Below are 26,757 nucleotides of genomic sequence, written 5' to 3'. Positions count from 1 at the left end.
GTGCAAACAGAACTCATAGTGTTAATGTGTCCTGGCATCTGGGCTCTAGGGGCCTTTTTTGGCAGATCTATAAAGAACACAGAGCATGCTGTAACCTCCAGTGATAATACTGGGTGTGCACTTACCAAGCTTAGTGAGATTTCTATATCTGTTTCCATTTCATGTAGATTGCTTTGAAAGTGGAACCAGGTTTGCATTTTCTGTGGATTGGTCCTTTGCCCATTATGCTTTGCTCCTCCACTTGAAACTGACCTTTAGTGCTCTGGGTTATTCATTCCACCCAAGGAAAAGGTAGGTAGTCACAAGAAGTCTCAAGTGGGTTTTGTTTTGTTTTGTTTTCACAGATGGGGGTAACAGGACATAGACACACGTGAATCTCTCTTTGAGAAAACTTTACTGTGATGAGTCTGAAAAATAAAAATTTATGGAAGTGTTGGGAGCACTTTCTTCTTTGAAACACCTGGTATTTTTGGATGGCAACATATGTAGTTATGGTGAATTTTCCCCCCAAATAACCATGATGTAGGCAAGAAGTATTAAGTGACTGTTAAGATAAAAAGTATCAGACTTTTCTTATTTTTTAATGGAAATGTCCATCTATATACAATATAGAATATAACACTTTCAACAGTATATATCACTGTTGCATGGCTTTGAGAATTTTCTTCTTTTAAAGTAGACATCAGGCTAATTTATCTGGAGAGTTTTTATCTGGCTTCAAAATCAGTGCCTTGTCATTAGCAAACTTCACTTACTAGTTTTAGTCAAGTCTAAGCCACACAATGGTTGAATTGGTGACTATTATATTTGTTTAACTGCTGTAAAGTAAGTATGCAACAATAGATGCTTGCACTTAAATAGGCCTTCAGAGCATTGGGGCCCTATCAATCATGCAGAGATTTCCCTCCTGCTGTCTCTTCTGATGGACAATTCTGCTGATGTGGATATTCAAAAAGAAGGGATCAGGAAGAACAGATGATGGATAAAGACAATCTTCTGTCTTGAGAGGAAATCAGAGAAATCCTTTTAAGGAATTTCTTTGTCATGGTGTCAGAAGATTAATTATGCTCGTGTGAGAACAGCTTTCTCATTGGGTGAAAAAGACATTACCCTTCTGACTTGTGGCAGATTTTTCAAAGAGAGTTAAAGATTTCAGCTACTCTGAAATCTTCTTATTCTATTGTCTTTTCAGCATTCTCCAAGACTGGTGGATTACATCCATGACATTTTGATATTTAACAAGTAATTAATGAATCAGGAATTTTTATTTCAAGCAACTCCTTCTGTTCCTCATGCATATTTCTTCAGAGGCCTTAATACCTGAGTTAGTATATTAGATTTTAAAATAACATAATTATAGCATAGATAAAACTTATTACAAGCCAGGAATAGTATCTTGTTATAATAATGTACAAGAAGAGATACTTCAGTACAACCCAAAACTTGTACAACAGATTAGTAAACACAGTTTTTAACAAGGTAAATAATACTATAATCTGAAAAGGTGTCCCTAGAAAATTCAACTCTTAATTATATAATCTAGGTGTAAATAGTGACAATATTTAAGATACTACGTTCCACATAACCTCTCTAAGCATAACAAAGCAGTATTTAAAAAAGCCTTTAAAAGTTAGAGACAAAATACATTGTATAAAACATAACAATAGTAAAGTTGTTTCAAATAACTTTATTTTCCAGATAACTGAAGGCCTAAAATTTTTTTAAAAGTTAGTTTAGTGAAGGATCTTCCTGTAATACATTACTTAATACTGTCTTTTAAATCAGTGGTCCCCAACCTTTTTGGTATCAGGGACCAATTTTGTGAAAGACAGTTTTTCCACAGACCAGCGGTGGAGTTGCGGGGAGATGGATTCGGGATGATTTTCAAGCATATTACATTCAAGCTCACCTCCTGCTGTGTGTCCTGGTTCCTAATAGGCCGGACCAGTACCAATCTGCAGCCCAGAGGTTGGGGACCCCTGTTTTAAATAATGCACGTTAATTGACCCAGAGTTCTAATTATAAAGATGTGCTATTGTGTTACCCTAAGATACAGTAGTGTCCTCAGTGACTGAAGTATTGAGTGCAGGGCTGTTTGCTCCTATGCTAAATGGACTGAGCAGCCATATTTGTGTTTTTATAGACTACTTCTTTTATATATGGAGACTGTTATCTTCAGAAGATTTATCACTTCTACCAGAATCTCTGTATCTTGTTGCTATTTTGCTTTATACTTGAGGGTCATACCTAAAATACAAATCAATCACATTTCTTTCTGTTTTTTAAGTATATTTTATTGATTATGCTATGACAGTTGTCCCAGTTTTTTCCCCTTTGTACCCCTCTGCCTGGTACCTCCTTTCCCTCCAGCAATCCACCTCCCCCCTCAGTTCATGTCCACGGGTCATGCAAATACATTCTTTAGCTTCTCCATTTACTTTACTATTCTTAACATCCCCTGCTTATTTTGTACCTATCAGTTATGCTTCTTGATCCCTGCACCTTTTCTTCCATTCTTCCCCTTCCCCTCCCCACTGATAATGTCCCATATGATCTCCATGTCTGTGGTTCTGTTCCTGTTCTAGTTGCTTGCTTAATTTGTTTTCATTTTTTTAGATTCATTTGTAAATAGTTGTCAGTTTGTTGTTTTATTCACAGTTTTGATCTTTTTATTTTTCTTAAATTAAGTCTCTTTAACATTTCATGTAATAATGGCTTGGTGATGATGAACTCCTTTAGCTTTGCCTTGTCTGGGAAGCACTTTATCTGTCCTTTCATTCTAAGTGATAGCTTTGCTGGATAGAGTAAGCTTGGTTGTAGATCCTTGCTTTTCATCCCTTTGAATACTTCTTGCCAGTCCCTTCTTACCTGCAAAGTTTCTTTTGAGAAATCTGCTGATAGTCTTATGGGAATTCCATTGTAGGTAACTCTTTTCTTTAATCTTGCTGCTTTTAAGATTCTCTCTTATCTTTAACCTTTAGCATTTTGATTATGATGTGTCTTGGTATGGTCCTCTTTGGGTCTAGCTTGTTTGGGACTCTCTGTACCTCCTGGACTTATATGTATATTTCCTTCATCAAATTAGGGAAGTTTTCCTTCATTATTTTTTCAAATAAGATTTCAATTTCTTGCTCTTCCTTTTCTCCTTCTGGCACCCCTATGATTTGGATATTGGTATGTTTAAAGTTGTCCCAGAGGTTCCTAAGCCTCTCCTTGTTTTTTTCAATTCTTGTTTCTTCATTCTGTACTGGGTGACTGTTTATTTTTTCCTTATGTTCCAACTCATTGATTTGAACTCTGGCATTCTTCCCTTCACCATTGGTTTCATGTGGATTTTACTTCATTTCACTTAGTATAGTCTTCACTTCTTCCCTTATGCGTTTGCCGTATCAATCATTTCTCTGAACATCATTATCACCAGTGTTTTGAACTCTGCGTCTGTTAGGTTGGCTATCTCCTCGCTTAGTTCTCCCCTGGAGTCTTGATCTTCTCCCTCTTTTGGACCATACTTCTCTGTCTCCTCAACTTGACAGCCTCCTGTGTTTGCCTCTGTGTCTTAGGTAGAGCTGTTGGACTTATTATATTGTAAGGGGCGGAGCCTTAGGTATTTGTCAGTAAAGGTTGAACTGTTTCACTGCCTTGTGGTGCTGTATGCGGGGGAAGGGTCTGAGAGGGAAAGATGCCACTTGCTCAGCACTCTGGTCACTTCACCATATGCTACTGGCACCCTTCTAGCTGTTGCCTTGGTTGTAGTCCCCAGAGTGGGTGAATTTGCAATGTTCTAGGACATGTAGGGACCCTCTAAATGGATTCTCCTGAGAGACTGGCAGTTTCTTCCGCCGCCCCAACCCCCACTTGTTTTCACAGCCAGAAGCTGTGAGGTTTTATTTTCCTGGCGCTGAAACTGTGAGCTGCACAGTCTGGCCTATGACTGGCATTGCTCCCCAGGTGTCCCTCCTGGCTTTTATAATGTGTGACTGTTCTTTCTACTGGCCAGTAGCCACTGCCCTGCCACCACTGCTGCCATATCCATGTCCTCTCTGCCCTGGCTCCCTATCTGGATGAGAATCACTTTGTTTGTTAGACTTCCACTCAGTTTGATTTTCTGGTAGTTCTAGTTGTTTTCTGTTCTGAGATAGATGTAATCCTTCTATGGTTGTGGAAGGAGGCAAAGTGTGTCTACCTATGCCTCTATCTTGGCTGAAAGACAACAGTTCACCATGAGTCTGGAGATGATACATGATACCATGACGGGCAGCACGGCTCAGGCGGCTGCAGGATGTTGGGCAGCTGGGCAGCTGTGACACTCTAGGCATGTCCTTTCACTCTTGACTGCTGCTGCCAAACTGAGCGCATCTACCATGCTGCCCAGTGCTCATGCATTGGCATAGCCACGGCATGTTGTGGCTGGGGCCCTAGCCCCTCAATCATATTTCTTTAATTAATTCACTGTACAAATGTACTTTTCTCTTACTTCCAGATACTTTACTGGTTCTAGACTAGGTTTCCCAGAGTCTGATATCTGGAAGGTTGCACTACTGTGTACACACGTACATGCACCTACAGGCACACACATGCACATATACATATGTTCATTTATTAATTGTATCAAATATTAATACCATGTATATTATTTCAGTGGCTCTGTGAATATGTATCACCAATTGCACACTTTTACGAATATTCGAGCCTTAAAATAGATTTTCAGTGACCATCCCACTCTAGACACTCCTTCCCTACTTACCTGAGCACCCAACACTACTGCTGTGAAATGGTAGCTATACTAAATAAATGTCAACTACTATATTTCAGGGGGGGAAAAATCTTTAACTGAGCATTAAGTATTAACTGATGTTAGTAATTGTAAGTTTTGAAGGAAGTGTAGTAATTGTTGGGCAGGATTCAGATTATTATGACAGTCACAGCCAAGGACAGCTGAGTAAGTGAGTCTTATTTTAATTCACACTTGATTGTGACACTCGGAATAGATTTAAGTTCAAAATGTAGGGGTCTCGGGTTTCAAGCAGGATATAAAATTTGATATATTACCAATTCTATTTTCAGTTTGAGTTTTGAAGATGATAAAGGGATAATTTTTATGAAACACACAAAGTATTTAAGAAATATGTAGTTCCAGGAAATGAAAGTCTGAGAGTAGATGCAATCCCTTTCACCTTTCTTTACAAAGAGGAACATTTTGCATGTTGTCTTCCTGAAAGAAAAATCAAGTTGTTATGCCACTCTTGCACTCTCTTAGCAGAATGAGGTAACTTGTGAGGCAGCTTTAATCAAAACTGGTGGTGATTCTTCTTGATGACATATAACAGTTGAAGACAAAACTGTTTACTAATTAATAAAAAATATAGCCAGTTATAGAAAGTACTTCTTTTTTGTCTTTCTCACCCTTTCATTAAAGGAGAACAATCAATTTATCACCACCAGCTGCATTAATTCAGTGGAAAAGAACTTCAGGGTTTCTCCTTCCTAAATTCTTGCTGAGTTGTTCTGGCACTACACATAAAAGTAGGTCATTTGTACCTAAAATATGTTACCAGTGCTCTATTAATCTTAGTGATAATGTTCTCTCTTTTCCTACAAAAAGCAGGATGAGGGGCTATTATGAGGAAAGAAGAGAAAGTATGTGTTTTTAAAAATGGATGTGTAAATGAATAATAGAGGGAAGTCATTTAATATTTTGTAGGTTGGCCTTTATGATAATGAACAAATACAATTAATTGCTTTGTGGTGTATTTTATATTATTTGCTAGTAGCATATAATAGCTTCAGCATTAAGAGGAATGTTTCAACAATTTGTGAAAAAGATATTGTGTGTCTTTTGGATATATACCAAGAAAATCTTCAGTCTAGAAACAAATGGTGTGTCAGACCAAAATAATGTGAGAAAAAATAGATGAGTCAAGGACAAAAGATGTTTTTCTTTGGTTATGTTGTTGTAAATGTATAAGCTCTATCACTCTGCTTCTTATACACAATGATTAAAAGGGAAAATACACTAATCTAAGACTTGAGAGTTTCTTAGCTGTTAAACAAATGTTAGGAAGACCTTGATTTTAGTCTCTATAATTGATTCACATTTCTTAAAATAATTCCCTTAATAAATCATTTTCCATCTAAACAGTGAGAGGCTGCTAGATGGGCAAGGCTGCATTGACCTTCCCTCTTTATCTTCGCTGGTGATTGGCAGGTTTCAATTGTTGAACTAGCTACGGATGAAATGTAATCATTAGTGACTTGGTTGCTTTCCATATCCCTCTGCAAACTGCAATAGCCAACTTTGTTCATTTATAAAGAAAAAAAGAAAAAAAGGTCATTCCCTGAGCAGTTTGGAATGGGAAGCAGCCACAGTCTCCTTCCTTCTTACTTAAATAAACAAGCTAAATGGAAAAATAAACTTTACTTCTTCACATCTGGTACAAAGCTTCCTCTTTTGTTGAAAGTTCACATGCTCCCTTTGCTATGCCTGGTCATGTGAATCAGGTGTCTTCCTTCCTTCTGTAAAGTCACTCTTGTAGCTATAATAAGGAAAAAACCCTGACTGTCTTAACAGTCCAAAAACATCATTATAATGCACTTGAATTGGGAAAGACATCAGATGAAGTTCAACCCAGTCTTCTACATATCTGTTAGTAGGAAAGCAGCAGGACCGAATGACAGTGATACAGCCAAAAAACATGGGCAAACAAATTCTGCTGTGTCCCCCTTACATAGAGTCATATTATACTTATTTGTTTGCATGAACTCTATGTGACAGGTTCTTTAATTTGTTTCCATTTATGGCATACACTGACTTTGGTAACCCAGAACAGGATGTTTCAGGCTGCAGTATGATGATTTCTGAGGCACGGCCATTTACTAAGGACCAGGATACTGCTAGTTATCAGAATTTATCTCTGCAGCCTTCTGCTCAGAACTCCTCTTCCTTCTGGCATCCATTCTCTAATAAAATACTTTAATAATTGGTATTAAATAATATTGCAATTCTTTTTGTCTAACTTTTTTGTGAAATAGTATCATTTGCAGCAGAATTTTACAGACTAGATGGCTTTTAGTACATAGTTGAACATTCCACAATATGAGTGTGAAGAAACAGACCCTTTGTATATCACAGGATCCAATTTCAATATTTAAAACTTGATTAGGAGACATTTCTGAGGGGAAAGCAAAATACAAATCTAGAGGAGTTGGGCTTTTTCTTTGCATTTTAAGCATAATGCCATCCCAATGATTTTGATGAGAACAATATTTTTACAAAGTTATTGGCATTCTTATGTTTGTTTTTAGTGGTCCAAATGATTATTTTTCTAAGGTTTTACAGTTAAAACTTAGTCAATGAACAGTGTTTAATTTTTTTAATGCTTCAGTTTCTCCATAGGGCCAGCCCGAAAGGAACAGGTAAAGGTCAAAGGCCACAGGCAACCACGAAGTAGTGGGAGGTGGATGTGATGCTTATCACAGAAGCAAGTTGCTATTGTCATGGCACAATGTCCTTTCCTAACTCTCTTGTCCTCTTAAGTACCTCCTTGGCAATGGGGTTAGTGGATACCATTATTGGTTTATTTACATTTTCCAAAGAAGGTGATTGAAGCACAAAGCAAACAAGTATCTAGTCTTAGGATCAGACTGCAAAGTGTTTTTCTTTTCCTTCTTTTTAATGTGTTTGGTTAATTGTTGCAAACAAGCATCCTGTTTAATAATCATACACAGTTTTAAACTCTTCTCTTTTTTATATCCAGATAAGTGGTTTTCAAACTCTAATGCCATAGAATCATCTGGGGTTAGGGTTGGTTTCTAAACCTGAGTCCTTCCTTAAAACCAGTGACTCATAAACTTCTGAAAGATCCCTAGAACCAGTGATTCATAAACCTCTGAAAGAGAGGATAAGGGATCTATACAGTAAACATGTTCTTCAGATGGTCCTGATCCAGCTTTTGAACTAGACTTTGTGCAAAACATTGATCTGAATCATTCTAAGCTTAAAGGGGCCTCAGTATCCACGTTGGTTTCATCAAGAAAAATCAGTAGTAATTGCAGCCAGGTTTTCTGTTTTGTTACTTTGAGGTCAAATACAGCAAATGCTGCAGCAGTTGATGAAACAAATGGGAAGACTCCTTCCCTTCTTCCTCACTATGACTCCTGATTTATCATACAGCACTTTTCACTACTTCCATCATCACCATCTGCCCAGAAGAATGGTTTTTAGAGCCTCTCTGGGCACCCAAGTCAGCAGGACTGACCCACTCCACCTCACTTGACTCCATCCATAGCTGTGACTGCTGTTTCTTCCTAGGATTCTCCTTGGTTTCTTCATTTTTATCCAAAAATAAAGAGCACTTTTTCTTCCAATTCATGCTATTTGGTCCTCAGACCTCAGCTCCATTTGAAGGTTATTTAAGTTTTGTTTCTCAACAAAACTTTTCCCAGGGTAGGTAAATGAAAGGTTATAACAGAGAGTAAAGATCTTATTCCTGGATGAAACTTTGTTATCCTGGGTTGTTTTAAACCTCCCATATTAGAAAATTTATAGTTTAAAAATGCCAATAGCAAAGTCAAAATTTACTTAATTATATAGAGTCATATAAGAATGAAGTAGAAATCCCAGTTTTTTTTGGTTTGACTTATGTAATAGACCAGAAATAATTAAAAAATTGTTTTCAAATCATCCCTGGCTGGTTGGCTCAGTTGATCGGAACATCATCCCATGCACCAAAAGATTACAGATTTAATTCCTGGTCAGGGCACATACCTGGGTTGTGGGTTCAATACTTGCTCATGGAACATATGAGAAGCAACTGATCGATGATGTTTCTCTCTCTCTCTCTCTCTCTCTCTCTCTCTCTCTCTCTCTCTCTCTCTCTCTCTCCCCCTACAACCCCCTTTCCCTCCTTCCCTTCCTCTTTCACTAAAATCAATTAAAACCATATCCTTGGATGAGGATTTTCTAAAATTGTTTTCAACCAATTCTTTACGATGTCATTCTGACCTCAGAAATCTCTATTTAGGGATTTTTACAATTTGTATAAGTAAACTCATGTTTAACCAACCTAATAGTCATTAGTTCTCTCTTGAGTTTTAAATAAAATTATAATTATAGTTTGGACCATTTCATATATTCTTTTCTAGAGAACATAGTGTAACTTAGCTTGAAGAACACAACATACAGGGTTTAAAGCATGTAGGATTAAACCTCAGCATTGCAAATTTCGTCAAACAAGTCACTCAGTCTTCTTGATCTGTATTCTCATGTAGTGAATACAATATGTATCTCAGAATGTTATTGTGATGATTACATGAAGTGTATCAAAAGTCCTGGTATAGCTCTGAGGAGTTGTTTAGAAAATTTTAGTTAATTTAAATGTTGGTTTCATCTAATGACAGGAAACCTTTCTCAGCCTTAGAGGAATATAATATTTTGTAGGTCTGTTATTTTCATAATTATTTTTTGGCCTGACCTAAAATGATCACAGTCCTATAAAGAACTAGACCCTAAGACATCATAATATTTCATTTTTATTCTCACTGACTTTTTTGATCAGTAAAGGATACTTTATTGATGAACCCCAATGGCAGCTTATCTTTCTGGCAATTGCCCTACTAAGTGGTATGGGTTCATTTGATTGTATATCTATTTTCTGCTTCTTTTGCATGCTTCTAAGACCCCTGCCAGTTCAGCTCATGCTCCCCACCCCCACCCACAGGAGCCTAAGATACAAGAATATAATGGGGTCTCCACTACAGCCCCTCACATCGCAGCACAATAGAAAAAAAATATTGGTTCTGGAGTCAGAGAAATGCATTTGAGTTGTTGGCTCCTTATGAGTGTAGTAATCATATATAAAGATTAACTGAGATAATTTTCATGAAAGAATTCTATAAAAGCATTATTTTTCCTGTGGTTAAGAATTTATATAAGGAAGAGTATAACATTTATTGTATGCCTAATATATGCCATTACCTTCTCTGTAACTCTTTGAGGTAAGAGATATTATTCCCATTTTAGAGATAACTAGCCTCAAGCCACATGATTGTAAAGTGGTCGAGCATGATTTGATTTAGATCCAAAACACTGCCTGGTTTCATTGGAGCAGCAGAAGTCAGGCCATTCTTGGTCCTGCCTCTTGGCTATCTAGGAGAAAGGGAAGGAGCAGATGAGACAACGAAAGGAGACACTCCACGTATACAGTCAGCAAACTAATACGAGCTCTCTGAGAAAATACACAGCTACTGACTTGATGGGGCATACTTCTGCCATTTTCTATGTGATAAAACTAAAAAGGCTAGAGAGGCCACAGCACTGGGGAGGGTTTCTTCAGTTGAGAGTTTGTTGGGTGGTGGTTGGGGGAAGGTTTGCTTTTCTGCAACCTACTTGAAATGTCACTTAGACATAGGTCCCTTTATCTCCACACTTCCTTTTCCCTCTGTCAAACAGGGAAGACTGACTTCTATTTAAAAATTTTAAACCTTATTATAGTTTTATTATTATATCATTTTAAACCTAGAGGAGTGGTAAAGCCAAAAAGCTTTTCTGAGTTCAGACTCATTGAAATTTTCCAGTGTTTTTCCACTTGAACACAAATGAAGTCAAAGTTGTCACCTGGCCTGAAGGCCCCATCAGTTGGCCCTGTTAGGATTTGACAAAACAATGTATCTCTCAAAGGGAAAGTGAGAGCTAAATTACTTTTGTTGTTGGTGAAGGGAGATTATTATAATCAAACAAAACTGAGGATATATGAAGAGAAATTAATTTTCAAAAAGTAGAAATTAAAGGGAAAGTTCCTTATTATTATACAATACCTCAGTTTTAGCTTTAAGTGTTTAGGACTATTTAAAGTATCAGAACCATTTTTGTTTATCTGCTTACCTGCTCCTGATAAGGGGTCTCTAAATACATTTGTAAAATTTCAGAATGACTGATGGTATGTACACCTGAAAATGTTAAGTGGAAGGCCATTTGATCGAAAATTACACATCGGTGCCCATGTCTTCTTACAGGACTTTAAATAAGTAATTATTTATATTTTACATCAGCATTTGTCAGCTTAGCAATATGGATACCTTAATGAATAAAACTGGCAAACAATATTGGACGTTACTAAATTTGTTTAATGTAATTCCCTAACCCCTTCTCCCTAAAAAAGAAAACAACAACAAATGTCAATCTTCTCCTCGTGGAAATAAAGGTTTTTCTTCCACATTTTCAAACTTAAGCATCTAAATTATATATGAGTTTAAACTTTGCAAGAAAAGCAAAACAGACATGTGAAGTGATGGAAATTATACTTTGCTTCTTTTCATTTTGGCAATTCATACCCAAATGTGTAACTTATTTTCTTTGTAAGTGATGCGGCAATGTGGAAGAAAAATCACTTACAGTTAGAGAGATCTGAGTTTTTCTGGTTGTGTATAACAAATTTTAAAGTCACTACAGACCTTTAAAATGTCAGGAAGATTGAAAGGGAAAAGGCTGGTTCATGAATTTTGGTCATGAACACATTGTATTGTAGAACCATTTTTAGGTCTCTGTTCTTCTAGGCCTCGCTGCTTCAAACACAACTTAGGTGAAAAAAAATTTTTTTTTTTATGATTATACTTAAGTACCTGATGATCTAATGAAGACCGTTTCTTAATGTGTCAAAATGAGTTCTTTGTGTCTTAGTTGCATCTTTTGTTGCCTTCAGCTAATCTGTTTTAGGATTCTGAAATCCAGGCAGTTTACAATGCAGACACTAGCAATGGCATTCATTTGGAATGCTGTCCTTTGTTTACTAGCTTTCCCAGACACTCATGGCTTCCTTTGGTCATCTGGTGTCCTCACTAATGTGATTGGTACTCCAAGGCTCTGCAGGTAGCCATGAGCCTTTATAAGTGGGATTTACAATGGGACTCACCATCCTGGCTGCTAATAAAGGGAGACACAGGGATTTTGTTTTGTTTTGTTTTTCAGTCTGTCTTCCAAAAGAGTGAAGGAAAATTGTTTGCTGGGTTTGCTGATTCTCCTTGTTTTCTGTTTACTTAATTTTTACAATTGATTTACTAACTGTGGTGCAAAAATACAAATATTTTTGTTTAGGAGTCAGAATGTTTCATCTGCCAGCCTTTTACGCCAATCACTAGAATTGTTTATTATTGAACCTGGAAAGAACAAAGTAGAGTTTCTGTTTAAACTCAACCAATTGGCATTTCACCTTCATCTGTTTTTGTCTTTCAGGAGATTTTTGATCAATTTGGTTGTTGTAAAAAAAAAAAAGGAAGCCTATGACTGGGAGCCTTGGACACTAGTACCAGCCCTGCTACTTCGTACCTCTGTTATCTCGAGTAAGCCACTTATACTCTTTGATTTCTCATCTTAAAAAAAATAAGGGAAAGTGTTACCAAGGTACACATGAGATCCAAGATGATATATCATATTCTTCCAGCTTTCTATTCTTTTTACTACCAAAGTGAACTGCAGCGCCCTTTCATTTGAATTTTTGATAAACCTTCCATGGAAAAACAAAACTTCCATCTGCTAAAATGCTTTAACGAGCAGTCAAAGCAATAATTAAATATAAAGTACCCATATCATTATTTTTGAAGTAATATATGCTTTGTAAATTATAACTCAGTTTTATAGAGAGAGGATTTATTTGTTCATTTTCCAATAATGAAACATGGAGCCCATGTTTTAATTGCTCTTTATAAGGCAGTAGTTCTCAGGTGTAGATTAAAGGTCATGGACTCTTTGGATTTTAGAATGATAAGGAATATCAGCAATCAACATGTCCAATCACTTGAGTTTTATTAACAACGGCTCAGTAGGTCCAAAAGTGCTTAATAGCTCATCTGTGGTCACAGAGCCTGTAGAGCTGCCAGTAAGGCCCAAACTCCAAAGGCAAAATGACATGAACCAGGGTGTTGCTGCCCTAATTTCCTCTTAATGAAGAACAGAGAATGAAAGACTAAGAGGAGGGATTGTTTATTCCAAGTCTGAAAGCTTAAAAATCATTGCTTAGTAGTATGAGATAGTTGGTTAATTTATACATTTTAGCTTCCATGTTAAAGTTAGTCCAATCCCACAAATGTTTAATAAGGACATACTGTGCATTGAACTGAGATGATGCTCCTGCAGAACTGCGCAGTCGCAGCTTCTGCATCTCAGAGACTTACAGTTTAACCTGGAAGTAGAACAAGTGTACAAGTACTGATGTGCAGGTTGCCAGGAATAAAAATGATTTAAAAAACTGGTTTTCAAAGTCTCAAAGGACTTTTTGAGGACTTCAAAGTCCAACGTGAAATGGACTTAAGTAGAACCTGATAGGTCAAGTGTTCATTAGCATGTCAAAGGTAAATTCGGGGTGCTTTGGGAACTCATAGGCAAAGCCTTCAATCAGACTAGGAGAAAATAAAACTAGTAAAATAATAAAATTTTGGCAAGTTTTCCTATTTTTGAATTAATGATTGCTACTGTAGAAAATCTCTCAACCACACAGATTGATATCACTATAAATGCATTGATCCTAACCCTAAATACAACTTAATTGTATTTTTGACTGCCCTTTGCTGATTCCCTTTCCTTTTCCTCCGATGAATTATTCCAGATCTGCTCTATTCTTCAAGCCTGTACCCACTGCCCTTTTCTCAGCAGGGTGCTCCTCTCTTTTCTAGAAGCCCCTGCAGAGTCCCAGTAATTGCCTTGAATTCAGCTAAACTCTAAGAGCTAGTGATGCTAAGTGCTTTTATCTCCAACCCTGCTTCCCCTTTAACTTAAGATTCATCTATGAAATTACTGTGATATATCCATTTGGATATGTCACAGCCACCTCAAAATCAATATACCTAAGACTGGGATGCATCACCTTCCATTCAAAACCTCATCTTCCTCCTCAGAGTACCCTTAACCTGAGAAAGTGCCATCATCCTCCTCAATTTGCATTTTGGAAAAACTGGCTGGCTGGAACATGCTAAATGTAGAAAGAATGACCAGTTAGGAAGCTTCAATAATCCAAACCACTGTACTCCTAGTCATAGCACTTAACATATCGTATGCAATTGCATGAGAGATAACAGTGATTAATCAAATGATTAAAAACATGCTTTGAAGTAAGATGGTTCTGTGTCTGAATTCTGGCACCACCACTTAGCTAGCTAGCCATGTGACCTTCAGCAAATTATTAAACTTTTTAAGACTGAGTTACCTCACCTGAAATATCGGGACAATAATAATACTTATAAGGTGTTCTGAGGATTAAATGGGATAGCACATATGAAACTTTCAGCACTAATATCCCTAACTAAGATCTTTGAGGGCAAAGACCATTTCTAGCTTGTTCACCACTTTATCTGTAGGACCTAGTACAGAAGAGGCACTCAGTAAATATTTATTGAATAAATGTATGAGGTAATAGCATGCTTGAATTGAAGTACTAACAGTGGGAAAGAGAAAAGCAATGCAAAGTAGAGACCTAGGCCTTATCGTGAATCACCTGCCCATGTCATTAGTCACCAGTTCCTAATGATCCATTTCCAACCTGCCACTAGAATAATCTATTCAAAGCTGAAATGGGAACCTGTCCTTCCTTTGCTTAATACCTTTTTGTGTGGCTACTTTATATCTACAGGATCCAGTCTCAACTCCTCACACCTGGGCCTATATTTTCATCTTCCCTTCCTACCAGTCCCTCTCTCACTAGTGGTAGTCTAGTAATGCCGAATTGGTCTGATCTTCTGAACATCCTGTGCTATTTCAGAGAGGTGCTTGCTTATTTTTTTCAACACTCTTCTCTCCTATATCAGTAATGATTACATCTGTCTGCAAATGACAGGAAACACCAAACAGCAAGTTGGAAGTTTATTTCTTCCCCACATAAACAAAGTTTGGAGGAAAATTTCTAAGGCTGATAAAGCATCTCTACTATCATCAGGGATCCAGGCTCCTGCCTTGTAGTTCTGCCATCCATGTGTGGCTTCCATCCTTTCCTCTCTCCCTTCTTACCTGCTCTAGAACCTTATTCCATTAATCACCTCCTCTCTTCTGTACCCTTCCTTTTCTTTGAGGGAAGAACCTTACCTTATAAGCACCCCTCCTTCTAATTATTTAGTCTTTTTTCCTGCAGCTACCAACTTATTACCACCCTAATTACCACACTTCTTGAAAGAGTAATTGCTACGTGCCATGGTGCATTTTCATTCTTGATCCTATTTTAACTCTTTTACCTGTTGAAAATGTTGACCACCTCCCATTCCTCCAAACTCTGTTGTCTCTTGACTTTCTCAAGCCGGTTGGTTTCTGGTTTCTTTCCTGCTTCTACTGTTCCTTTTCCATCTGCTTCGCTGAGTTTTCCTCTTCCTTTGCTTGACTCTCCCAGTGGCAGTGATTCTCAGGCTTCTCTGCTTGACCCACTTAACTTTACATCCTTTGTCCACAGGGGCTCATGGACACAGACAACATTGTGGGGATTGCCAGGGGAGAAGGTGGGTGGAGGTGGGAGAGAGTAAATAAGGGGGGGAAATGGTGATGGAAAAAAATGCAATAAAAAAGAATGAAGGGAATTTAAGTAGCTAAAAGTAAGATAGGATGAATGGTATTACAGGCAGAGGGACCATAAGTATTTAAAGGTTGGTCAGTGTTGCTGGAGCATAGTGTTTAAGAAGAAACAGTGCAAGCTAAGTCTGGAGAGATAGGCAAGGATATTTACAATATTGATTTTTATCCTCTGAGCAATAGAAAATCACGAAGGGCTTTAGCAAGGAGTTGACATGATTATATTTACACTGTAATGTAGAGAAGCGATTGAAGGGTACCAGAGAGGAGGCAAGGAAAACAACTCGGCAAGTTGGTGATGGCTCCTAGGAGGAGGCCTTTGTTCCTACCCATAAGGACCCCTCCATAGAGCTGCTTGAGTGTCCTTACAGCATGGTGATTGCCTTCTCTTAGAGCAAGTGATCCAAGAGGCCAAGGCAGAAATGGCAACATTTTTTATGACCCTAGAAATCACACACTGTCACTTGTTCGATATTTTATTGATCACACAAATCAGCCCTGATTCAATATGGGAGGGGATTACACAGAAGGTGAAAATCATTGGGAACACCTTAGAAGATGGCCACCATTGACAAAACCCTGTGAACGCCCTGCATTTCATAGCTGGACATTGTATTATGGGAGTGCAGAGGAAATTGAGAAGCAGCGTGGAGAAGGAGGAAAACCAGAAAACTTGTGAGAGAAGGAAAGAAAGTTTCAAGAAATTGACCAAGAGAGCATGTAGATGAGAACTGAAAAATGTTCATGGAATTTAGTAACATGATTATCACATGGCCAAAAGTGCTTCCTTTGTAACATAACGTTTATTTTGATTCACCTCCTCTTATAACCTTTTTTTGAAGTTTTCTTCCCATCTTTGATCGATCTTATGAATTTATGGATGTTTTAATAATGCTCCTCCAAAATTCTGCTGATATATTTTTATTGGAATTGTGCTGTTTATTATTTTGTTTGAGAAAGATATTCTTACAGTGACTAGGCTTCTCTTTAAGAAACCTAGCATATACTTTTGAGCGTGTAAGTTTCCACTTAGATCATCTGCATAAAGTTTGACAATTTAGAAAATGATGTTATCACACTCATGTCATTAAGAAGACTTTTCCTGGGTATATTTTTGTTGTTGCTGTCGTGAATGGAATCTCTTCCCCATCCTCATTACCATCATAGTATTTTCAATCTAGAAACGTATTACCTTTTATCCCCCATTTTATGGGAAAGGTAATAGGCCCAGAGAACATAGATGATGAGTATGTATAGAGTAGAAGAGTTGGTAACTATAGACCTTGAACATTCAAGTTTTATTGTGCTACATTAATAGAAAATCAAGTTGCTTACCTTGTCAAACCTTGTTAAAATTAATAGTCTTAAGTATCACTTTCTTTGTATCAGATTTCAAAGTAGTAATATACATTTTGTAACACATCTTCAATTTTTAGCATTGTCATTTTAAATATAGTGTTATGACTTTGAGGAACTGCTTCTCATCTCCATTCAATTCTCTCAAGACCTGATTCCTACCAGACAGGAACTATTTCTTCTTTGAGGTCTAAATAGACCTAACAGCCTATTGCCCTGAATAAATATTTAATGAAGATTGAATATTTCCTCTGTGGTGAATCAATTATTCTTGTTGATTCTCTGAGGAAAACTTTATTTTAAAATGTCATGTAGTAGGTTAAGAAATTTGTTTTCCTGAATATTGTTATTAGTGCCAAGGTTTGTTTCTGTGACATAAAAATTAATGGACCTTGGGTTTTTTTCAGCTGTCTATTTTTCCTGGTTTATAAAAACAGTTTGAATTTTTATGTTATCTCAAATACAAATCTGAGGTTCATTGACCTGGTAGCATGCAACAAAGTCATTTGCTGTGTGAGGGTTTGTTTGTTTTGTTTTGTTTTTAATTTGTAAGTATTTGGAGCTCTGAAAATGGAAAATATTTCCCGATGAGATACACAAACATTAGTGGTATATTTTTTAGTGGAAGAAATATCATTTTATTGGTAAATATCTCTAAAAACAAATAAGTTTTTTTCTTTTAATTGAGAAAAATTTGTATTTCATGTATGTTTAACTATCAGCCATATATTTAACTTTATTCTTTTAAATTTTTTCTTAATTGATATTAGGTTTAAATGAAATACATTTATATTTGTCTATGGACTCTGATTTATGAAGTTAGTGAAACAGCTTGAAAAATTTCAACTTGTGAACTGTAATTACTATTGTGGTATCAGCTAGTGCAAGTTGTGAATATGGCATTCAGGTGGAATTTATCACGCATCAATGAGAAAAACAGAAAACAGTGAACACATAGGGAAAAAGATGCATATATTTTTCATTCTCTTTTTATATTAGAAAGCATATGAACATAATTTTGAAATAGAGAATTCATGCCTTGTGACAAAATATCCTTTGTTTTTAAGGACTAATTTCTTTTGCTGTGTTTCACATTTGATAAGTTCTGGGACGTATATTTCAATTTAAATAACTTGACATTGTTTGGTGTTTATTTTACTAGAAAAAAATTGTGTGTTTGTGATGAGTTAGTACATATTTGATAACAAGGGTATAATAAATCAGTTCAGTCATAGTGATCTGTTATCTGTTTTTAAGGTCTTTTTGACCCAGAAGTTTGTGACCTGTGAAATCTCCACTTTTTTGGATTAAGATATTTTACCATGCAAAGATTTAAATTTAGATGAATACCACTGCAGGAAGTTGCCTGATGTGGCCCAAAGTGTAAAGGATATGATGGTATAAACTAGAAGACATTTAAGAAGTTCTCACATTTTCCACGTGAGAAGAGAGAATCTAATGTTAGGGAAGTTTCTTTTCTTCTTCAACTTGTAACAAAGAGAACTTGAAATTTAACCTGGTATTTTCAACGCTCTGATTACTCAGCAGTGAAGCATTGCCAGGAAAATGTACCCAAATCTTAAGTTACAGATTGTTCTTGCATCTAATTGGAAGGGGCATATGAGTTGTTTATAAGGTATTGCAGATCTAAAGCTGCACAAATGAAGGTTGAGACTTGGGGGAGGGTTTGAGTCAGTGAAGGGAAGCTTGGTAGACATTACAGCTCTGTCCAGAGGCCAAATGGGAGATAAATCACTGCTGGCCACCTCTCTTATTATTGAAATGGTTCAGCCCTGGGGTTTAACTGAAGGACTTACAGGTTTTTGAAGTGCAAATAGGATGGTGAAGGGTAAACCCTTTTAGGGTTTCATTTTGATGGATTTTTTTTTTCCTGTGTGGATTTCTGGCACTGACTGATCTGTAAGGGGCCCTTAAAAAGGAAAAGTTTTGTTTTGTTTTTGATCAATCAGGCAATAAGAACTTTCCACTGGGGTGTACTTTTCCTGCATGCATATTGATCCTATTGTGTTTAAAAGTAGGTCATTTAATTGGGTCTTTTTTTAGCCTTCTGCAATGTAACTGTCATTCCAAAGTCACCACTCTTTCTTGGTATTAATGCTAAAGTTTGAGAATGTTGAGGATGTGGTACTTTTGGATCAGAAGTTTTGGGGGTTACTTAGGGTCAGTTTGTTAAAGTTGTCTAGTTAAAGATCAAGTCCATATTAGAACAAGTTCTTTATATATTGATAAAGTCTATAATTATTTAATCTTTTTCCCACTGAGTTCTTTAATTTTACATATTCACTTAATTATTTTGTATGTATTCTGTTTTGCCAGAATAAAATAAAAACAAGAAAATTCTGAGATTGTGTAATAGTTGTACAGATGCAATGAAGTGTTTAAGGGAATCAAGGAGACATAAAAATGTTAAGAAAGAGATATGTTGATTTATCAAGTTGAAAATTTTTCTTTTACTCCACAAAACACGAGATAAAAATATCTTTTAAATTTTACTATTTTTAGTAAAATGGGGAAGAGAGGAGTCATTAATGACTCCAAAAAATTATAATTTCAAGGCGTTTGTACAAACATTTTAAAGAAAAATTTAAATATTTGTTTTAAAGAAATGTCATTATAAATCCTTACATTTCTTCTTAGAAATATACTTGACAGAACTTTTCTTAAGCATTTGACTCTTAATGTTAGATTTAACAGATGTTTGTATCATTTACCCTGTTTGAAAATGATAATGTATTTAGCTGCATCAGAGATTTTTCTCTATGGTGCTTGATATCCTTTGTAAAAACAGGTTGTTAATCTCCATAATTGACATTGATTACACAATACTCTTAATTGCATTCCAAGTCAGTTTTTGTTTTTCTGTCTTCAAAATTTTTCCTTACTGTATTTACTAAATGTTGAGTTAAAAATGAATGTTAGAGTAAATTATCCTATTGCTGGATGAAGATTTTAAATAAGATATTTTTTAAAACAAAAACAAAGAACACTAGATAGCATCAAGCAGAGTCCTCTATGTCTACAGCATCCCTGTCATTAGTTTGTTGCTGGGAGATGTTAAAATGACCTTTCCTTTGTTAGAAGAGATCTGTAGTTCTTCCCAGAATCCTCTTGTTAACTGTCTTTTTAACCCAAGTCGCAGGCTGTGTGATGAATGAATGGTGAGCTTTTTTTTTTTTTTTTTTTATGAGCTACACATACTGTTGACATTGTGTCACATGTTGCTTTTTAATTTCTAATGTATTTTTAATTTGCAAAGCCTACGTTTGCCTTTCACAGCAGTAGAATTGAGTCAGCATTTCTGAGTCCAGATATTACTTTACACGAACAAGACACGTCAGGTTTAAGAATGCTGTATCTTAAGCCTTGGATGAACTGAAACACATGTGAATGAATTTCACTTTGAATATTGTTCAATAAAAGAAGGTACTTGAGAAAGGCTTTTTTTCCTTTAAGAACTTCTCTTGCCTCTTGGCAAGTGAATTGCCGCAATATAAAAGCATTGAGGGAGGAAAAGTGAGCCACATAGTGAAAAGGCAATCCACAAATAATCGCTCTTTTCTGCTTTTGATTGTGTCAGATTTTTTTTTTGTGTGTGTGTGTGTGTGTGACAATTGTTTTCTTTTTTGCTTAGGAGAGGTTTACAGTCCAATGTCTGTCAAGTCAGCCTCTGTCTTGAGGTTGCAGTTGTATTTCTCTCTGGAGTTCCTAGAGGTGATGTTATCTTTTGTTCACTCTGCAGTGTGGTGGTTCCTGAGAGCATCTGTCACTTTAGGCATTATAAGATGGATGGGTCTCCAGTGAACTGCTGGTTGAAGCAAATGGTGAAAATAAGAAAAGACAAGGGGCTTCAGGGTCTGCAGAAAGGACCAACAACAAGGAAATACTGTTTGTTAGAAATCAAGAGTAAGCTGAGCAATAGAGGAAGAGAGAGCAAAGATGGATCATTTGTCATTTTATAAGCAGCTTGGAAATCAAAGTCTTTTGGTGGCTGTCGTGATCTGAGGGGGCAGCTGCATCATGGTAAACAATTCTGTGCTTTGGATTTGCAAAATGTGTTTGGACATTAACAGAAAAGTCTGGGGAAGTGCTGGGAAATTATAATGATATGGAATGTTTTATGTGAAGGTGTTGCTCTTTGTTGAATTAGTAGTCTTTTAAAATGCAAAGATTTAAACATTTTTTAATCTTTAAAATTCTCTTTATATTTTATTTTCTCTTTTTCTTTCATTTATTTTTTCTTGTAAGAAGCTATAGATATAAAAATGTTTGAAAGGCTTTAGTCACATAACTGACATTCTTACTGTTTATATTGCAGCTTCTTTGACATTTTTGCAGAGGGATTCTGAAAATCCTGTGCCTATGCTTTATGGATGTAGGGGCAGATTTTAAGTATTTCAAGGAACATTCTATTTAATTCAGTGGGCTTTTTGATGAAAGAAAAAATATAATTGTTATTGATCTGTCAGAACAAGGTGGAGAGCTTTCTATTATATTAAGAAGTTCATTTTATTGGCAGAAGTCTAATTTGTAAATCCTGGCTGGTACAGAGTCCCTCCTCTGTCAGCGAAGGAACAGGAAAGAACTTGGTCACAGAGTAGGAAAGGGGAAGAACAGTTGGGGGTGAGGGGAAAGTGGTTGAAAAAAATGATTTTGTCAAACTTTTTGGCATTTGTCTATGAAAAAGACCATAGGTTGAAAGGCAAAGAAATTAAGATGATTAGAAGCTTTAAGCTATACAAATGGTAGAGTATCTTCCTTCTCCATGGGTGTAAATAATAGATGAAAGAGTAAGAGTGACAACAAAGGATCAGGTCGTTTAAGAGAATGTGTGCAGCCTGAATAGGGGTCTGTGGCCCAGGGCCAAAGGTCTTAGCTTTGAGTGTAATTAGAAGAAAATACAAAAATGTCATTACTAGCAGGTGAAGTGTGCAGCACGTGGCCAAAATTTAGCAATTTTAGACTCTGAAGCTATTGGAATTGGATTACTGACCTTTTTTAAAAATCATTAAGGTCCTTGTGGAGTCATACAGTTTCATTGGCAGTAATGCAGTTTGACCTTGTTGACCATATGGGGTAATCTTGGGTTTAGATGTAGGTAGCAAAATTCCTTACTGACAAAAGGATGTCTATTTGTGTGTGGGTTGGTGGGAAATACATGAGTTTGAAAATCTGAGTCTTGCATTTTTAATTGTTCTTTTGCCTGAAGACATTCTTCTGACACTAAGAGAGGTAAGATAAAGATTCTTATTTCAAAATCTAAAATGGTGCTTTTCTCTTTTTTTTTTTTCTTTTGAGTTGGTATAAAAGGAGAGTAAAATTAAAACTTTTTTTAGAAAACATAAGTTAATGTCACTTTAAATATTTTAGTGCTATAAATAAGCATATTGAAATTAGTACATTCTTAGGAAAATCTTGTTTTCTCTTTAGACACAGTAACAAAGGAATAGAAACACTTCTAAATTATGTATAAAAATCAGTAAAAAACAGTTTTTATTTCATTTGATGCTTTATGACTATTTTCCATGCAATAGTTTATATTGACCATAATCAACGTAGAGAACAGGATTATATGCACACTGTAATTTTCACCCAGTTATATAATTGTATTATTTAATCTAATTTCTTCTAAGAATACACCACTCAAAAGAGTAGGAAAACAGTAGCTCTTTTTCTTCTGACAGGCTTTTTTTCTTATTAAAGCATTAGTTTCAAAAAGTAAAGAACAATTTTAATCAACATTAGCTATGTTTAAATTTTTGATATTTCTTTGAAGAGGTAAATTCTGAGAAACATCAGCGATTGCAGAATTTAAATTTAGAATAAGAAAATTATCTTTCACTAATTTTATTCCTAAAAAGAAAAAATAAAAAAGGTCTCTGGGCATTTAGCATTATGGTAACACCTGTTTAAAACGCAGATTTGCAGTGGAAAGTAACGGGGAAAAAATTAGGGCAAATGTAATAAGAACAACAATAAAAAAAATTTTTTTTAATTAAAAAAAGAAACTAAAAAGAAAAAATGCAGACTTGACAGAATTATTAATTTTACACATAGTGGAGGGAATCTTAAGAACAACAGAAATTTTTTTAATACATAATTATGAATGATTATTTTGGGAGCATTTAAGAAGGAGAAATATCTGTATTTGGCAGTTATGATGTATATGAAGTGTAAGATTTTGGTAATTAATTTCTCATAATTTTTGTAGAATTGTAAATATTTAGATTACTGTATTCTGGAATATAATGCATTTAGAAATTAACTCACTTTTATGTATATATTTTTATTTTCATGTTTTTTGCAGGTGCAAAAATACTTTAAACAAGTAAAATCTAGGCATCAGGCTCCCTGAAGTGTTGACATCCCAACTTAATCATGAACGTGATTCAAAAATGTTAATAAATAAACCAAGGTATTGTACAATTATAATATGCCCCCCCAAATTTTTCAAAATCATATTTGTGTTATGAAGTTATATTTAGTATTTAAATAAAGCTACTATATTTGGTCCTTAAACTGATTAACCAGATATTTCTATGACCTCCTCTTTCATTTCCTCCCCTTTCTGCTTTCCTCTGTCCTCCATCCTTTCCACCAAAAAAAAAAAGAAAAGAAAAACACTATTCAGCAATGTTCTTTTCCCCTACAGCAGCCTCTGTGTTTTATTTCTTATATACCTAAATTAAGATTATAAGAACTAATTATTTTGATTCCCCTTTGTTGATTCTGGTTTTATCTTTCAAATTGTCTAATAAGAGATTATTAATTATATATATTATTGTCCTCTGTAGACAAACCCAAATCATATCTAATGACTGCATATATTTAAAAATTTGATCATACTACACTATCCTGAGATGTATGTTTTTAAAATTTTATGGAAGTATTTTTTCTATGTTTAGAAGGCTTGTGATTTAGAAAAGAAAAAAATGGTTATACTCACTGCTTTTCTTCCTCCTATGTCAAAGAAAATCAAAAGTTTACTTAGAATTGAGCATTTATGGTTACTATTTTAGCTAACCCTCATCTGTCAGGGCATAACCCAATACTGTCTCTCTCCTTTTGGAAGTTACAATGTGCTTAAATAACCTGGCATTTCCAAGAGAGTCCAAAGATCTTTTCCTCTTTTATAACCCGTCGTATCCTTTTGAGGCCAGAAAGAACAAGAGGGTCATTGCCACTTCAGCCTGGTCCCTGTTTGTTCCCTCATGGTGACCACACAGATCCTGATCCTGAAACCTAGTATTGGCTTAACATTTGGGCCTGGAACATCTGGAAAATGGTCAGAGAGAGAGCTGAGGAGTCAGAAGAGAGAGAACTGTTGCGTTTTGTTACACCAGGTGCTTTGAGGAAGCAACATTCCCCTTTTTGATATGGGAGGCAAATTCTGTGGGCCCTGGAGTTAGGCTTCAACAATTGAAGAGGTCAAAGGACAGCTGAGTGGGGTCAGTGAGACACCATGGGGTGTATTTTGTTACTTAGTAAAAGGAGCAGCTTCCTAAAACCTTAAAGGATTCTCTTGAAAATCTGTGTTGTGAAAAGGTTTTATGAGTCTCAAGGCAAAAACTCCTGATTTATCTAAGGAATGCTTGCTTTTGTCTAATGGAAGTATAATCCTTACCAAATGTTGGCAACTACTGTAAGAGTCAATATAGGTCTGAAAAAACAGTTAGGGTTTGAGGTGTACTTTGCTTTCCAAAATGTTTATCATTTTTCATATTTATCTCTCAGTGAAGAATTTCGCACTGTTGAAATAGCACCATTTTCTTTCTCTGAATGAGAAAGTGGGGGAGAGAGGGGCAAAGAATGAGCCTAGATTAATTTCAAAATTATTCTAACAAGCTTTTGAGTAACCCACAAACAGGATATTATAAACCTTTAAAGACACCAACACTTGTTAACTTTTAAAAAGTTATCTTTGAATTTACTTTAATATATGAAAGGAATAAGTGGCACATGAATTTTAATGTTTCTGGATTATAGAAGGATTTTTTTTTTAATTTAGGTGTATTTCATAGAAGTGGGTAACAGTTGATGAATAACCTTAAACCTTGTGTTTTTCCCTGAATGTGTACCTTACCCATTTTGTAGTTTAAGAAGAAAATAAATGCTAAAGTCAAGAATAAAGAATTTAAAAAACAAATATAATAAAGAATTTTCTCTTTGAAGGGAAGTGGAGAAGGCAGGGAAAATCTTAATGTTGTAAGAGCTTTCTTTCCTGCAGCCCGTGACCTCAGTACACCACTTATATGATTGTAGATACCTTTGAAAGGTGTTAGCCTCTGGTAGACAGGTGGTAAAGGGTCTGTTAGAGGAATTTGGCAGCTGTTCCAATTTATACACTAAGTACATGTACATATCCATAGAAAGAGTGTATATTACAATATGTACTAATAAGAGAAAAATGGTAAAATGATGAGAAGTTTACCATATATAGGCTTTGTTTAGCATTTTCTTTCTAATTTATAAATTTACAATATGTGAATTGTGTGTGTGATTTTTTTCAATTTTTAATAATTACTGATTTTAAAGCCACATATACTTTAATGTAAGGCTTAGTGTACAGTGTGTCTATGTACAGTGTTCTTTGTCTATTTTCTCGAGGTTAAAGTGCCTTTCAACAACTAATTTAGAAACCTAAGTGTAGTGACTGATAATTGCCTAGAGAAAACCTACAGCTGTTTAAGTAGCATTGAAATTGTGGCAAACCTGACAAATACAATTAGCAATTTAATAAGAAGTTGGAAAGACAGAGGCAGATGACAGAGTGGAAAGATGAAGGTAGTAGTAGCAACAAATCCATATAGGAACAGAATGTTCAATTTGGTTTGAATTTCCAGTGCTTTTACTTTTAAGCAGAATGGGTGTTTTGTTTTTGCAAGTTAGGTAATTCAGCATCATTTGTTCAGTCCCTAACTCACATCTGATTTTGAAAGATGAAAGACAGCTGTTTAGCAGTCATATCTAAGAAAAACAATCAGATTTTCTGATTCTAACACACAATTTTATTTGTGGTGCTTTTTAAAATCAGTTTTAAAGGTGTTTCTGTTTGACTGTAATTACTGAGTGGAAATTCCTTTACCCCTCTTTGCACCCTTATAATTCATCCAAATACATTACAAAGGAGACTAAAGCCTTGTTTCTAGAGTTAGTGACCCAGTATTACCAAAACAAAACCTGCAGAAGTCTTTAATGTGTTATTACTAATTATCTGGAATGTATATAGCTCACTTTCCAGACAACTTATTAGGAAAATTAAATGGGGATAGGTAAGTAAGAGAAATTAGATGAATATTATATGAAAAATATTTAATCATCTGTGCCCTTCCCATGATACTTTTAAAGCATCCAGCGAAATGTGGAAAATTACTGTAATACCCTTAGAAATTTCTCCTCTTCACTTGGGAAATTGACTTTTGTCTCTGACATTTTATGCAGATTTTTAAAAATTATTGTGATAAATCCCCAGAAGTTTGTTCCCTGAAACCATAGAGATTGGGAACTCTCTGAATGTGGCACCCTTGATGGATGTGGTAAGCCACACTTTGGAGCATTTCTCCTTATTTAATGTTTTCTGTTCTGGATTATTGACTCTTCTCCCTGTTGAAAAATTGGTCTCTGGTGACACAGTAGAGGTCACACGTTGCCTATTATTGTTTTGCTTCTTTGATCTTACACAGGGATTGCCTCTGGTAATTATACTAGTTCCAGAGAGTCTTGACGAGATGTGTTTATTTTACGAAAGAATTTCTGGTATTTCAAGGAACAAGAAAGTAAAGATTTTGAGTAGTTACATTTAACTCTTTGTTACAAAGAAATATAGCGTTGTATTTTATCTTTTA

General features: G+C 35.6%; 1 protein-coding gene across 1 annotated transcript in view; it reads left to right on the top strand.

Annotated features, from left to right (window-relative positions):
• Window positions 1-26,757, top strand: part of GREB1L (GREB1 like retinoic acid receptor coactivator) — a 289,176-nt gene that overhangs the window by 131,682 nt on the left and 130,737 nt on the right. Inside the window, exons 3-4 of the mRNA XM_090285750.1 lie at window positions 12,227-12,333; window positions 23,220-23,327. The gene's annotated coding sequence lies outside the window, so the exon portion shown is untranslated. The remainder of the gene's footprint in view (window positions 1-12,226; window positions 12,334-23,219; window positions 23,328-26,757) is intronic.

The sequence above is a fragment of the Furipterus horrens genome, unplaced genomic scaffold, assembly GCF_987537825.1.
Source record: "Furipterus horrens unplaced genomic scaffold, mFurHor1.1.pri manual_scaffold_8, whole genome shotgun sequence".
NCBI classification, from domain to species: Eukaryota; Metazoa; Chordata; class Mammalia; order Chiroptera; family Furipteridae; genus Furipterus; species Furipterus horrens.
The sequence above is the reverse complement of the archived record's forward strand: the minus strand, read 5'-3'. Positions and strand labels throughout refer to the sequence as shown.